Source organism: Elephas maximus, chromosome 4, assembly GCF_024166365.1.
Source record: "Elephas maximus indicus isolate mEleMax1 chromosome 4, mEleMax1 primary haplotype, whole genome shotgun sequence".
Classification (NCBI taxonomy): Eukaryota; Metazoa; Chordata; class Mammalia; order Proboscidea; family Elephantidae; genus Elephas; species Elephas maximus.
In genome coordinates, this window is record NC_064822.1 from 114,929,247 (window position 1) to 114,945,276 (window position 16,030).

Genomic DNA, 16,030 nt, shown 5'->3' on the forward strand with positions numbered 1-16,030 from the left:
ACTCGGTTGGCCATTTTGCCTGGAAGGAGAGATGGTCGGATGTATGCATCTATACTAATTCTTGGTTGGTGGCTAATTCATTGATTGTATATTGAGAGTTTTGGAAGAAAAAGAATTGATAACCGAGGGGACTAAGGTGAAGAGGTACGTGGTTTGACCTCTCAAACTTGACATAGGGTTGTGAATATATCTGCATCCCATGAAAATGCTTGCCAGAGAGGAAGTTCAGTAGAAAAAGAAATTGATAATTGTCAAGGCCAAAAGACTGAATTGTGTCCCCTCAAAATATCTGTCAATTTAGTTGGGCCATGAGTCACAGTATTATGTGATTGTCCAGCATTTTATGTGATTTCCCTGTGTGTTGTAAATCCTATCACTATGACGAAATGCGATGGATTAGTGGCAGTTATACTGATGACATATGCAAGATAACATAGTGTCTTAAGCCAATCTCTTTGAGACATAAACGAGAAAAGTGAGCAGAGAGACAGGGGGACCTCATACCACCAAGAAAGCAGCACCGGGAATAGGACAAGTCCTTTGGACCTGAGGTTCCTGCACTGAGATGCTCCCAGATCAAGGCAAGACTGATGACAAAGACCTTCCTCCAGAGCCAACAGAGAGCTAAAGCCTTCCCCTGGAGCTGGCACCCTGAATTCGGACTTCCAGCCTACTGGACTCTGAGAGAATAAACTTCTCTCTCTTAAAGTCAAATACTTATGGTATTTCTGTTATAGCAGCGCTAGATGACTAAGACAATAATCAAGGGGACCAGATTACTCATTTTGTGGGTAATTAGTTAGACTATTTCTCTTGCTACTCCTGTCTTCACCCAAAGGGATTATGAAAAAAATACGCATAGTGGCAGGGATGGGGCCAGTGCTTGAAATGGGCTCGTTAGAATCTCTCTCTGATTCTCTTACTCTGTCCCTATCCAGACTTCCACTTCCCCAGATCCTCCTACCCTTTTTTAAGCTCTAATTCTTCAATAAGTATTTTCTAAATGAATTGATGAAAGCATGATTGAGTATAGTTGATATTAATGAGTTAGCCTCCATTTATCAGCAATAAACAAACTGAAAATGCATCTGTGGATTTTTCCCCCATATGAAACTTTTTAATGATTTACTAAACTGTGTTTCCAAACCCAAAACTTCTTGTTCATCAGGAAATATGAGAGTTGTTAGAGGATTTATTTGAAATAATATTCTGGTATAACCCAAAAATTGCTAGTATTTTTTTCTTTGTATTTCTAGAGCTTTGTCTATTCATCTTCAATTTAGAAAATGTCTATGGTGGTTTCTAGCACTCTTTAGTATGTTTCTTCTTCTTCTTTTTGCTGTGTTTGACTAAAAATTAATTTGAGCATGTTTAAAGGTCACTCCTCACCACACATGGCCACAAATGCACACCCAAATTAGAGTAGAAAAGTGATTTCTGTTATTGCAGACACAATTTTAGAACATTGAGATTCTAAATGGGCTGGTTAGTGTCCCTTTTTCTGCTTCTCTTACCCTGTCCCTATCAGATTTCCACTTCTGCAGATCTTTCCACCTTTTTGTAAGCTCTCATTGTTCAATAAATATTTTAGTAGATAAATACTATAAATATTATCTACTCTATTACATTATGTTACTCTACTAAATTCTATTATTTACTCTAATAAATATCAGAGTACAAAGGTGATTTGAGTTGTTGCAGACAGCCAGTTTAGATCCCAAAGGGGAGTCTCAATGATCTAAATTGGCTGTCTGATGTAAAACAAATCACTTTTCTACTCTAATTTGGGTGTGCATTCATCAGGATGGTCAGGAATGAATTGTAAACATGCCCAAATTAAAGCAAGTGCAGTAAAAAACAAAACAAAACAGTATTTTATAATGACAAAATCATTTCATATACTAAATTCACTGGTATCTAGACCAGAGCGTTACAGGGCAGGCATTCCTTAGAAGTTTCTAATTAAGGGAGAGGAGTGGTGGCTGAATGTGTTTGGGAATGCTGAGGTAAAGTTGCTCTCTAGAGCTCTGGATTTGGACATGGTAATGAAGAGGGTTTTGTTTTTTTTTTTTCAAATTGGGAAAATACAATGGGTAAAAATTTGTACAGAGGATGCAAGTATGTAAAATGACTTTGGATAGGTGGTAGTTTTTGAGGGGCATCTCATTTCCCAGAATTTCAATGCAGGCTATAAAGCTTGTGTATTTCTCCCCTAGATAATTAACACCTATTGGAAGGAGCTAAGCAGAGAAAGGAATTCTTGAGATGGTTTGTGGAATTATTAGAATAAGAGATGAGGTTTAAGGAGACCAATAAGGACATTTTATAACGATACTAGTGTTGAGATGTCAGACTTTAGATGGGAGTGGTGACAGAAGGGAAAGAAACAAGGAATAAATGCAGAGACAATTTTGATAGATTTAGAAGTCTGAGATAATTATATACAGGGCATTTATATGTCAGAAATTATTCAGAGAATCCCAAACTCTTGCTCTTTTGGAGATACAAGTAGAAGTGTTTTGTCAGTATATTGCCCAACCCTGCCCATACTACATCCCCTTAGCTTAGTGCATGAAAGGTATAATTTTTTTACAGCTGTTGGTAAAGTTAATGCTTATCAGTTAAAGATATTGTGAAAATCAGAACTAAGATGTGCACAACTCTCATCATCTTTGATGCCAAATAGATGTATATTGGGGTTCCATAGCTCTGTATTTTATCTCTTAGTAAGTTTTACTCCCCCTGAGTGATATGACACAGGGAAAGCAAAAAGAAGTTCAAGTTACTGTAGAAAACTGTGTTGTCGACGTCCAGACTTGGTGGCTAACTTTCATGAAGCTACTACATTTGTAAGTTTGCTCCAAGGCATTCCTAGATGCAAGCACCATCACCTAACATGGAGACAAGAACTGGTTATTCGAATACCTAAATATACCTGACATTACCTGTCATCATCTTAAAGTCTTGCTACTCAAATTGTGGCCATCAGACTGGTTGCAACAGCATCACGTGGGAGCTTAACAGAAATGCAAAGTCTCAAGTTCTACCTCAGGCAAACTGAATAAGAATCTGTATTTTAAGAAGGTTTTCAGGTGATTCTCAAATAAAATACTTGAAGCACTGACCTAAAGTTTTTTGAAATGTCTGTGGCACTGGGCTGGGACCATGAGGTGCTGGCTGCAGCAAATATCGAAATTCACAGGAATGGACCTTTACTCCAGGGGTTCAAATTTGTGGTACACGGATATGGCATATTAGAATAGTATTTAAATTATACAGATATATTAACATCTATCAGATTTGAGAAGAGAGATTGGGAAAGTTTGGGAGAAAAAGAATCTTTTTCCTTTGATTTATTCTGTTTCTTAAGGAAAAATATCCAGTCCTAGAACACTATCTTGGGAATGTGGGAGCTAACATTCTATTCCAACACTATGGCTTATTAACTTTAGTTTTGACTGTATGCATAATTGACACTAAAAAAAACTGTGTAGAGTTTGACGAGCTCTTTCACCTTGTTCTCAACCTTAATGTCCTTCATTGATAATGGAGGAAATGCCCTCATTCACCTGGGCTGTTAGGAGATCTGTTCTGTACCACAGTCCAGACCTCTGAGCCCAGAGTTTGATATGTTAGACCGCAAATCCCAAGACTCTTGTGAGGATTTCAGAAATGATTATTCAAGCACTCAATGGATTATTTTTTCTTTTGGTGATGAAGACATTTCATTTGTCCAATGCACTGATATCTAGAAGATAGTTAAATAAGATCAACAACACTATTTGCTGTAAGTTACTTACTTAAAAAGGCCAACAATATAAATTTAGGTCTTTATTGGCTTTTAGGCTTCTTCAATTATTCCTTTGCTTTCATTTTTCTGCTTTATGAATATTCTGAATTAAAAAGGAGATGTTTACGAAGGCCTTTCCTTGTCTTTTATCCTTTATAGAAAAGCTTTGATTTCCACTTTAATAGAACAAAATAAGTGTGATGAAATATTTCCATTTTTATTCTTCTTTCTTGCTGACTATGGAGAAACCTAAAGCTTTGAGCTATTTTTCTGTAGCAGGATAGTTTGCATACAAAAAGTAAGGAATAAATTAATTAACTCACCCATTTTTCTTTGGCAGTGCACTCTAGACCAGGAAAGAATCCCGAGATAATTTTTGTCCTGAAAAAGAAAGGAATGGGCAGAAATAGAACTCAAATTTTTGGTGCTGTCTTTTTTGTGTTTCAGCTGTAACGATGACGAGACCTCGTGTGGACTTTGGAAATCTATTTTCCTGTCCGCTTATGACAATGAGTCATTATGAATGGTCTGTTTGAAATAAGACTGTAAAGCTTATGCCACTTTGGGGTTCTATGAGTAATTAAAAAAAAAAACAGAGGTGGGGCCAAGATGGAGGACTAGGTAGACGCTACCTCAGATCCCTCTTGCAACAAAGACTTGGAAAAACAAGTGAATCGATCACATACATAACAATCTATGAACCCTGAACAACAAACACAGATTTAGAGACGGAGCACGAGCAAATACGGGGAAGCAACGATTGTTTTCAGAGCCTGGAGCCAGCGTACCAGTCAGGTAACCTTCGGTGCCTGATTAAGGGCAGAGCCCAGGGGAGCAGATGGCACAAACAAGGGGCCCAGCCCTAGCCCCAGAACTCACTCTGGGAGGGGTCCCAGCCAATTCGCTCGGGCGGCTTGGGGACACAGCCGGTGGGAGAAGTCCCTGGGAGGCAGTGACCAGTCTTGGAGTGCGGAGAGCAGCGTCCCAGCCGGGGAACCATCCCGCTGGGATTTTGACTGGGCGCAGGTACGGCATAAGCTCGGAGAGCTGCTCCACTCCCCTGAACTAACCCCGGAAGGGGGCCCAGCCAGTATGCGCGGGCGGCGTGGCGACGCAGCTGGTGGGAGAAGTCCCCGGTAGGCAGCGACTGGTCTTGGAGCGGGGAGAGCAGCGTCCCAGCCGGGACACATGGTCAGGGCACAAGCACGGGGAGCTGCTCCACTCACCTGAACTAACCCCGGGAGGGGGCCCAGTCGGTTCGCGGAGGCGGCACGGCGACACGGCTGGCGGGACGAGAAGTCCCCGGGAGGCAATGACTGATTTTGGAGTCGAGAGTGCACCGTCCCAGCAGGGGAATCTTGACATTGGGCGTGGGGCTGGCAGCGGAGGATCTGACCATGACTTCAGCGGGCCAGACCCCCTGGGGGCAATCTCCACACAGCCAGCACACATAGGCGACGTGCCCGCGGGAATCTCAGATATAATAGTCATTCCAAGCAAGACAAGCAACTCTGGCTATATTCTGAGGTGGTACTCTCCTATCTCTCCGATCCCTCCCCCACCCTCCCAAGGTGGCTTCATTAACATCCGAATTGCCTGAGCCAGAGGGAGAACTCTGATAGGGATCTGACTGCATTTTTTTTTTTAGCAGATTTTCTGGAAAAACTAGTTTCCCTAGTGATGGCTCGGAGACAGCAGTCCATATCAAACCACATAAAGAAGCAGACCATGACAGCTTCTCCAACCCCCCAAACAAAAGAATCAAAATCTTTCCCAAATGAAGATACGATCCTAGAATTATCAGATACAGAATAGAAAAAACTAATTCACAGAATGCTTCAAGACATCACAAACGAAATAAGGCAAACTGCAGAAAAAGCCAAGGAACACACTGATAAAAGTGTTGAAGAACTCAAAAAGATTATTCAAGAACATAGTGGAAAAATTAATAAGTTGCAAGAATCCATAGAGAGACAGCATGTAGAAATCCAAAAGATTAACAATAAAATTACAGAATTAGACAACACAATAGGAAGTGAGAGGAGCAGACTCGAGCAATTAGAATGCAGAGTGGGAAATCTGGAGGACCAGGGAATCAACACCAACATAGCTGAAAAAAAATCAGATAAAAGAATTTAAAAAAATGAAAAAACCCTAAGAATCATGTGGGACTCTATCAAGAAGGATAACTTGCGGGTGATTGCAGTCCCAGAACAGGGAGGGGGGACAGAAAACACAGAGAAAATAGTTGAAGAATTCCTGACACAAAACTTCCCTGACATCATGAAAGACGAAAGGATATCTATCCGAGATGCTCATCGAACCCCATTTAAGATTGATCCAAAAAGAAAAACACCAAGACATATTATCATCAAACTCACCAAAACCAAAGATAAACAGAAAATTTTAAAAGCAGCCAGGGAGAAAAGAAAGGTTTCCTTCAAGGGAGAATCAATAAGAATAAGTTCAGACTACTCAGCAAAAACCATGCAGGCAAGAAGAGAATGGGACGATATATACAGAGCACTGAAGGAGAAAAACTGCCAGCCAAGGATCATATATCCAGCAAAACTCTCTCTGAAATATGAAGGCGAAATTAAGATATTTACAGATAAACACAAGTTTAGAGAATTTTCAAAAACCAAACCAAAGCTACAAGAAATACTAAAGGATATTGTTTGGTCAGAAAACCAATAATATCAGATACCAGCACAACACAAGGTCACAAAACAGAACATGCTGATATCAACTCAAATAGGGAAATCACAAAAACAAACAAATTAAGATTAATTAAAAAAAAATACACATAACAGGGAATCATGGAAGTCAATAGGTAAAATATCACAATAATCAAAAAGAGGGACTAAATACAGGAGGCATTGAACTGCCAGATGGAGAGTGATACAAGGCGATATAGAACAATACAAGCTAGGTTTTTACTTAGAAAAATAGGGGTAAATAATAAGGTAACCACAAAGAGGTATAACAACTCCATAACTCAAGATAAAAGCCAAGAAAAACGTAACGACTCAACTAACATAAAGTCAAACACTATGAAAATGAGGATCTCACAATTTACTAAGAAAAACGCCTCAGCACAAAAAAGTATGTGGAAAAATGAAATTGTCAACAACACACATAAAAAGGCATCAAAATGACAGCACTAAAAACTTATTTATCTATAATTACGTTGAATGTAAATGGACGAAATGCACCAATAAAGAGACAGAGAGTCACGGACTGGATAAAGAAGCACGATCCATCTATATGCTGCCTACAAGAGTTACACCTTAGACTTAGAGACACAAACAAACTAAAACTCAAAGGATGGAAAAAAATATATCAAGCAAACAATAAGCAAAAAAGAAGAGGAGTAGCAATATTAATTTCTGACAAAATAGACTTTAGACTTAAATCCACCACAAAGGATAAAGAAGGACACTATATAATGATAAAAGGGACAATTGATCAGGAAGACATAACCATATTTATGCACCCAATGACAGGGCTGCAAGATACATAAATCAAATTTTAACAGAATTGAAAAGTGAGATAGACACCTCCACAATTCTAGTAGGAGACTTCAACACACCACTTTCGGAGAAGGACAGGACATCCAGTAAGAAGCTCAATAGAGACACGGACGACCTAATTACAACAATCAACCAACTTGACCTCATTGACTTATACAGAACTCTCCACCCAACTGCTTTTTTCTAGCGCACATGGAACATTCTCTAGAATAGACGACGTATTAGGTCATAAAACAAACCTTTGCAGAGTCCAAAACATTGAAATATTACAAAGCATCTTCTCAGACCACAAGGCCATAAAAGTGGAAATCAATAACAGAAAAACTAGGGAAAAGAAATCAAATACTTGGAAAATGAACAATACTCTCCTGAAAAAAGACTGGGTTATAGAAGACGTCAAGGAGGGAATAAGGAAACTCATAGAATGCAACGAGAATGAAAATACTTCCTATCAAAACCTCTGGGACACAGAAAAGCAGTGCTCACAGGCCAATTTATATCGACAAATGCACACATACAAAAAGAAGAAAGAGCCAAAATCAGAGAACTGTCCCGACAACTTGAACAAATAGAAAGTGAGCAACAAAAGAATCCATCAGGCACCAGAAGAAAACAAATAATAAAAATTAGAGCTGAACTAAACGAATTAGAGAACAGAAAAACAATTGAAAGAATTAACAAAGCCAAAAGCTGGTTCTTTGAAAAAATTAACAAAATTGATAAACCATTGGCCAGACTGACTAAAGAAATACAGGAAAGGAAACAAATAACCCGAATAAGAAACGAGAAGGACCACATCATAACAGAACCAAATGAAATTAAAAGAATCATTTCAGATTATTACGAAAAATTGTACTCTAACAAATTTGAAAACCTAGAAGAAATGGATGAATTCCTGGAAAAACACTACCTACCTAAACTAACACATTCAGAAGTAGAACAACTAAATAGACCCATAACAAAAAAAGAGATTGAAACGGTAATCAAAAAACTCCCAACAAAAAAAAGCCCTAGCCCGGACGGCTTCACTGCAGAGTTCTACCAAACTTTCAGAGAAGAGTTAACCCCACTACTACTGAAGGTATTTCAAAGCATAGAAAATGACGTAATACTACCCAACTCATTCTATGAAGCCACCATCTCCCTGATACCAAAACCAGGTAAAGACATTACAAAAAAAGAAAATTATAGACTTATATCCCTCATGAACATAGATGCAAAAATCCTCAACAAAATTTTAGCCAATAAAATCCAACAACACATCAAAAAAATAATTCACCATGATCAAGTGGGATTTATACCAGGTATGCAAGGCTGGTTTAATATCAGAAAAACCATTAATGTAATCCATCACATAAATAAAACAAAAGACAAAAACCACAGGATCTTATCAATTGATGCAGAAAAGACATTTGACAAAGTCCAACACCCATTTATGATAAAAAATCTTACCAAAATAGGAATTGAAGGAAAATTCCTCAACATAATAAAGGGCATCTATGCAAAGTCAACAGCCAATATCACTCTAAATGGAGAGAACCTGAAAGCATTTCCCTTGAGAACGGGAACCAGACAAGGATGCCCTTTATCACCACTCTTATTCAACATCGTGCTTGAAGTCCTAGCCAGGGCAATTAGGCTAGACAAAGAAATAAAAGGTATCCGGATTGGCAAGGAGGAAGTAAATTTATCACTATTTGCAGATGACATGATCTTATACACAGAAAACCCTAAGGAATCCTCCAGAAAACTACTGAAACTAATAGAAGAGTTTGGCAGAGTCTCAGGTTATAAAATAAACATACAAAAATCACTTGGATTCCTCTACATCAACAAAAAGAACACCGAAGAGGAAATCACCAAATCAATACCATTCACAGTAGACCCCAAGAAGATAAAATACTTAGGAATCAATCTTACCAAGAATGTAAAAGACCTATACAAAGAAAACTACAAAGTACTACTACAAGAAATTCAAAAGGACATACTTAAGTGGAAAAACATACCTTGCTAATGGATAGGAAGACTTAACATAGTAAAAATGTCTATTCTACCAAAAGCCATCTATACATATAACGCACTTCCGATCCAAATTCCAATGTCATATTTTAAGGGGATAGAGAAACAAATCACCAATTTCATATGGAAGGAAAAGAAGCCCCGGATAAGCAAAGCATTACTGAAAAAGAAGAAGAAAGTGGGAGGCCTCACTCTACCTGTTTTCAGAAGCTATTATACAGCCACAGTAGTCAAAACAGCCTGGTACTGGTACAACAACAGGCACATAGACCAATGGAACAGAATTGAGAACCCAGATATAAATCCATCCACATATGAGCAGCTGATATTTGACAAAGGCCCAGTGTCAGTTAATTGGGGAAAAGATAGTCTTTTCAACAAATGGTGCTGGCATAACTGGATATCCATTTGCAAAAAAATGAAACAGGACCCATACCTCACACCATCCACAAAAACTAACTCCAAGTGGATCAGAGACCTAAACATAAAGACTAAAACGATAAAGATCATGGAAGAAAAAAATAGGGACAACCCTAGGAGCCCTAATACAAGGCATAAACAGAATACAAAACATTACCAAAAATGATGAAGAGAAACCCGATAACTGGGAGCTCCTAAAAATCAAACACCTATGCTCATCTAAAGACTTCACCAAAAGAGTAAAAAGACCACCTACAGACTGGGAAAGAATTTTCAGCTATGACATCTCCGACCAGCGCCTGATCTCTAAAATCTACATGATTCTGTCAAAACTCAACCACAAAAAGACAAACAACCCAATCAAGAAGTGGGCAAAGGATATGAACACACATTTCACTAAAGAAGATATTCAGGCAGCCAACAGATACATGAGAAAATGCTCTCGATCATTAGCCATTAGAGAAATGCAAATTAAAACTACGATGAGATTCCATCTCACACCAACAAGGCTGGCATTAATCCAAAAAACACAAAATGATAAATGTTGGAGAGGCTGCGGAGAGATTGGAACTCTTATACACTGCTGGTGGGAATGTAAAATGGTACAACCACTTTGGAAATCTATCTGGCGTTATCTTAAACAGTTAGAAATAGAACTACCATACAACCCAGAAATCCCACTCCTCGGAATATACCCTAGAGATACAAGAGCCTTCACACAAACAGATATATGCACACCCACGTTTATTGCAGCTCTGTTTACAATAGCAAAAAGCTGGAAGCAACCAAGGTGTCCGTCAACGGATGAATGGGTAAATAAATCGTGGTATATTCACACAACGGAATACTACGCATCGATAAAGAACAGTGACGAATCTGTGAAACATTTCATAACATGGAGGAACCTGGAAGGCATTATGCTGAGCAAAATGAGTCAGAGGCAAAAGGACAAATATTTTGTAAGACCACTATTATAAGATCTTGAGAAATAGTAAAAACTGAGAAGAGCACATACTTTTGTGGTTATGAGGGGGGGAGGGAGGGAGGAAGGGAGAGGTTTTTTTTATTGATTAATCAGTAGATAAGAACTGCTTTGGGTGAAGGGAAAGACAACACTCAATACATGGAAGGTCAGCTCAATTGGACTGGACCAAAAGCAAAGAAGTTTCTGGGATAAAATGAATGCTTCAAAGGTCAGCAGAGCAAGGGCGGGGGTCTGGGGACCATGGTTTGAGGGGACTTCTAAGTCAATTGGCAAAATAATTCTATTATGAAAACATTCTGCATCCCACTTTGAAATGTGGAGTCTGGGGTCTTAAATGCTAACAAGCGGCCATCTAAGATGAAGCATTTGGTCTCAACCCAACTGGAGCAAAGGAAAATGAAGAACACCAAGGTCACACAACTACTAAGAGCCCAAGAGACAGAAAGGGCCACATGAACCAGAGACCTACATCATCCTGAGACCAGAAGAACTAGTTGGTGCCCGGCCACAATCGATGACTGCCCTGACAGGGAGCACAACAGAGAACTCCTGAGGGAGCAGGAGATCAGTGGGATGCAGACCCCAAATTCTCACAAAAAGACCATACTTAATGGTCTGACTGTGACTAGAGGAATCCCGGCGGCCATGGTCCCCAGACCTTCTGTTGGCCCAGGACAGGAACCATCCCCGAAGACAACTCATCAGACATGAAAGGGACTGGTCAGCGGGTGGGAGAGAGATGCTGATGAAGAGTGAGCCAATTATATCAGGTGGACACTTGAGCTTGTGTTGGCAACTCTTGTCTGGAGGGGGGATGGGAAGATAGAGAGAGAGGGAAGCTGGCAAAATTGTCACAAAAGGAGAGACTGAAAGGGTTGACTCAATAGGGGGAGAGCAAGTAGGAGTACGGAGTAAGATGTATGTAAACTTATACGTGACAGACTGATTGGATTTGTAAACGTTCACTTGAAGCTTAATACGAGTTAATAAAAAAAAAAAAACAACTTTAGTGGTTAATGAAACTGTAGTTTAGATTTGAATTAGAACACACAGTGAAAGAAGAAACAATTATATGTAAATATTATTGAAAACTTAAAATCTCCTAATGCTCTGAAAGAAATGCAATCTTTTTTAATGAGTCCTTGAAGGCTTGTTTGACTTGCTTGTTTCGTAGAGTGTAAATGAAAAGGTTCATCAAAGGGATAAATGAGGTGTTGAGCAGTGATACCACCTTATTAAGGGCCACTCCTTGCTTTGCTGGTTTGATATAGATGAAGATGCAACTTCCATAGGTGAGGGAAACTACAATCACATGGGAAGAACAAGTAGAGAAAGTCTTTTTTCTTTGCTGAGCAGAGGGCAGTCCTAAGATGGTCTTGATGATGTATGTATAGGATACAATTACACACACTAGTGTGAATATGAGGGTTAGCACAGCCATGGTTAAAACAATTTGTTCTACAAATTGTGTGTCTGAGCATACAATCTTCAGAAGAGGGGATGCATCACAGCCAAAATGGTCAATGAGACTGGAGTTACAGAAATCTAGCTGAACTCCCAGGCTAAGCGGTGGGAGTATGACAAGTAACCCAGTCAGCCAACAGCCAAGGACAAATATGGTGCACACCCTGTCATTCATGATGGTGGTGTAGCGCAGAGGCTTGCAGATGGCCACGTAGTGGTCATAGGACATGGCAGTTAGAAGAAAGAATTCTGCTGCCCAACGAGGATGACAAAAAATAATTGGACTACACAAGCATTGTAGGTGACACTTTTGTCCCCAGTTGTCATGCTGTACAGGAATCTAGGAACACAGACAGTTGTAAATATTATTTCTAAGATGGAGAAATTGCGAAGGAAAAAGTACATGGGTGTTTTGAGGTGAACGTCTACCAGTGTGAGGAGGATAATGATTAGATTTCCAGCAATGGTGAAAATGTAGGTAAGAAACAGAAATACTGTTAGAAAAACTTGTAGTTGTGGGTCGTCTGTTAGTCCTAGCAGGATGAATTTTGTTACTGCAGAACGATTTCTCATCAGTGATTTTAGTTATGTAATGAGCCTGTGTCTTAAATCACAAGCTTTGAATCTGAGGAATAGGCTATAAAAACAATATTTCAATATGCTAAAAGTAGAAAATTCAATCAAGACAGTAAAAGCACGTTTTTTTCCTTTTACTTGATCATCAGCAAAGTTGATGTAGAAGTGGCTGCACCCTGCTTCATTTCCCTGGACTCTGCTTTACCCAGGGCTTCAGAATGAGGTTCATGAAAAATATCCATCTGATTTCCAGTAGGATCTCACAGTCCACTGAGAGGTAGGCAGGCATGATGGTATCCCCAGTGGGGGCTGCATAAATATTGGCTAAATGGAAAAAAAATTATCTGTATAAAAATTTCATTTCCCCATTTGTCAGGGCAGTGCATCAAGTTGTTCTCATACACTATGGTAATGTGTTACCACCAGTGGCTTATCTGTACTATTTTTCATGCTTCGCAACCCTTGTTCCCTTCAAATAATGCCTGCTAAATCTTACTCACATCTTACTAGACTTCACCGTTTGTCTGAACTGTGGCAGTGTCCCAGGGTTGTCATGAAATCCCGAGTCACATACTCCTAAAGAATTTCTTCTTCATGCTTCCTTCATAATAGCATGCTGAAATATTCCACTCTGTTTCTCTCCTATGCCTCTGCTTTGCCTCCTCTTCTGAATTTGCATTGCATATAGGCTTCCTGATAAGAGATTCGTTGGAACTTAAAGGATTTAAGCAATAAGGTGATCTCCATGTGATGCCTAATATCCCACCCATCCCATACCATGCCTTCCCAACAAATAGGATGTTCTATGGTCTTTCCTAGAAAACACAGTCCTGTCTTAGACTTCCATAATCCTCACTGGGGACTTGCATTTTATGCATAGCTATTTATGTACACAGTACCTTCTGAGTCTGCCATCTATACCCAAGATGGAAAGAGGTGGTAGAATCCACTTGGGAAAAAAGCTGACCTCTTTGCCGTGATTCCTTTCTTCAAAGGCTCACCTTGCCCTTGGGCATGTAACTAATCATGGTTGCCCCCAATACGTTGCACATTTCTGCCCTTCAGCACTCTGGTCCAAGAATGGACTCTGACTCTGTGTTTAGTCCCTCAAAGAACAATTATCACCAGGCATTAATATTTAACAAGGATTATGTATGACATAAGGCTCCTGAGTGATGCATACGAAGCCAACTGAATGGAGCCATCTACTCTGTAACACATGGGGTTGCCATTGAATTGACTTGATGGCTATGAACTTTTTCTTTCTTTTTTTGTGTACGATGTGGAGAATATAATTTTACAATTAGGTATAGATATTCTTAAACCAAACCAAACCACTTGCCCTGGAGTTGATTCTGACTTGTGGTGACCCCATGTGTGTTAGAATGACACTGTGCTTCACAGGGCTTTCAGTGGCTGGTTTTTGGAAGGTAGATAGCCAGGACTTTCTTTGAAGGTGCTTCTAGGTGGACTAAAACACAAGGTTTTCAATGAGCAGTTGAGTGCATTAGCCATTTGCCCCAGTCAGGGGCTCCATAGATATTCTTAAAAGCCAACATATCACCTTACGAGTTTTCCCAAAAGACTGCTTCCTTCTGAGGACTGTGAAAAAGAAGCCATCTTTTCTCCACCTCCCAGGAAGCTCTCGAGTAATTTTTTCATTCCTTGTATTTACCTATTCACTCACCCATTCCAGTAATGGAGGCAATATCACACCTCTAAGAAGTGTCAGGGCTGAGTTTTATCCCAGGTCAAACTAGATCCACAGCTATGGCATTTCCAGGAAAGCTCTAATTTTAGAATTTTAGCCAATTTCTCACTCTAAGCTATTTCTAACAATCATTAATTAATTAAAATGATGTCTTTTCAAATGTTTCCTATCCACTCAGAATATCACCAGGGTATCTGGGATTCTTCAATAAATCCCCCCTTGAGACACTATTTTGTAATATGTATGGTTTTTATATGACATTTGAAGATATTACCACCCAAAATACCATAAGTGTTGTTTTTTCTGAGCTTAGGGAAGGCATAATTTTGTTTGTTATTTCTATTGAGGGGAGCTGCCCCAGTGTGACAGAGTTAAAGACACCTTTGTAGAAAAAGGCTGGTGACTGAGGCTAATGGGATAAACAGTTTGTCTGAGTGTTGGCAACCTTTAAGTAATGCACGTTCACACAGATATTGCTCTACTAAACTAGGAAGTGGTGCTTTCCCAGGAACCACACATTTTCCCGGTTAGTGCCCCTGATGTTCTTCTCTTCCTCTTTCCTTGCCTGTATAATGCAGTGCCTTCATGATGGCCTCCAGTGACCTCCCAATAATCACTGGGTGGTATCTCCTTCTCTTAAATCATTCTGTCTCCCTTACAAATCTTAAAAAAATAAAATCTTTGAGGTGGGGCCAAGATGGTGGAGTAGTCAGATGCTTCTGGTGATCCCTCTTACAAAAAAGACCCCCCAAAACAAGTGAAACATTTATATATATGACAAGCTAGGAGCCCTGGACATCAAAGTCAAAGTTAGGAAATCAGGCTGAGTGGCAGGGGGAGGGAAAGACGGTTCAGAAGTAGTGAGGAGTTGGGGGACCTGACTCAGCAGGAATCAGCACCCCTCAGGCATGAACCCATTGAGCGACCACCCCGGGGCTGGATGTAGCATTGGGGATGCAGTTTCATCAGGGAGAGAGAGTGAGCCACACAGTCTGCTCACGCCTCCAGAACCAGAGAAGAACAGTGCTCTTGGCAAAAGCTAAGTACTTGTGTCTATTTTACTGCCCCCCAGCTCCCCAGCCAGCTTCAGTGGCTGTTGATTTCCCTGGGCCGGAGATAAGTTCTACTGTGTATCCTGAGCCATTCTCCTGGCCTTGGAGAAGGAATAAATTAACTATTGGGGAAAAGATAATCTGCCACCTCCACTAAGCTGGGGGTTCAGGGCAGAAGTGGCTCCTGTCCAGGCACAAATGGTCTGCAGGCTTTGAATGCCTTTAACCCTGCATGGATCTGTGTGGGCCCATTTCAGGAGATCAGGCCCTTGTGACTGCAATGGTATATATGCTTGAGATCTGACTTCACCTGTTTCAGCTGTGTGGTGGTTACGTGGGTTTTTGATGTTTGATACCACTTTGCCTATTAAACAAGGTCCTCAGCTTCCCACATCAGGGGGCTTAGGACTGGTCTCTCCACAGACGTCACCTAGCCACCCACAACAGGGGTCCAAGGATAAGTGGTGCCTCCCAGTCTTC

The 16,030-nt window shown here is 40.1% G+C and overlaps 1 pseudogene; it reads right to left on the reverse strand.

Annotated features, from left to right (window-relative positions):
* Positions 1–11,849: 11,849 nt before the first annotated feature.
* Positions 11,850–12,784, reverse strand: LOC126076430 (olfactory receptor 6C2-like; annotated as a pseudogene).
* Positions 12,785–16,030: the final 3,246 nt, after the last annotated feature.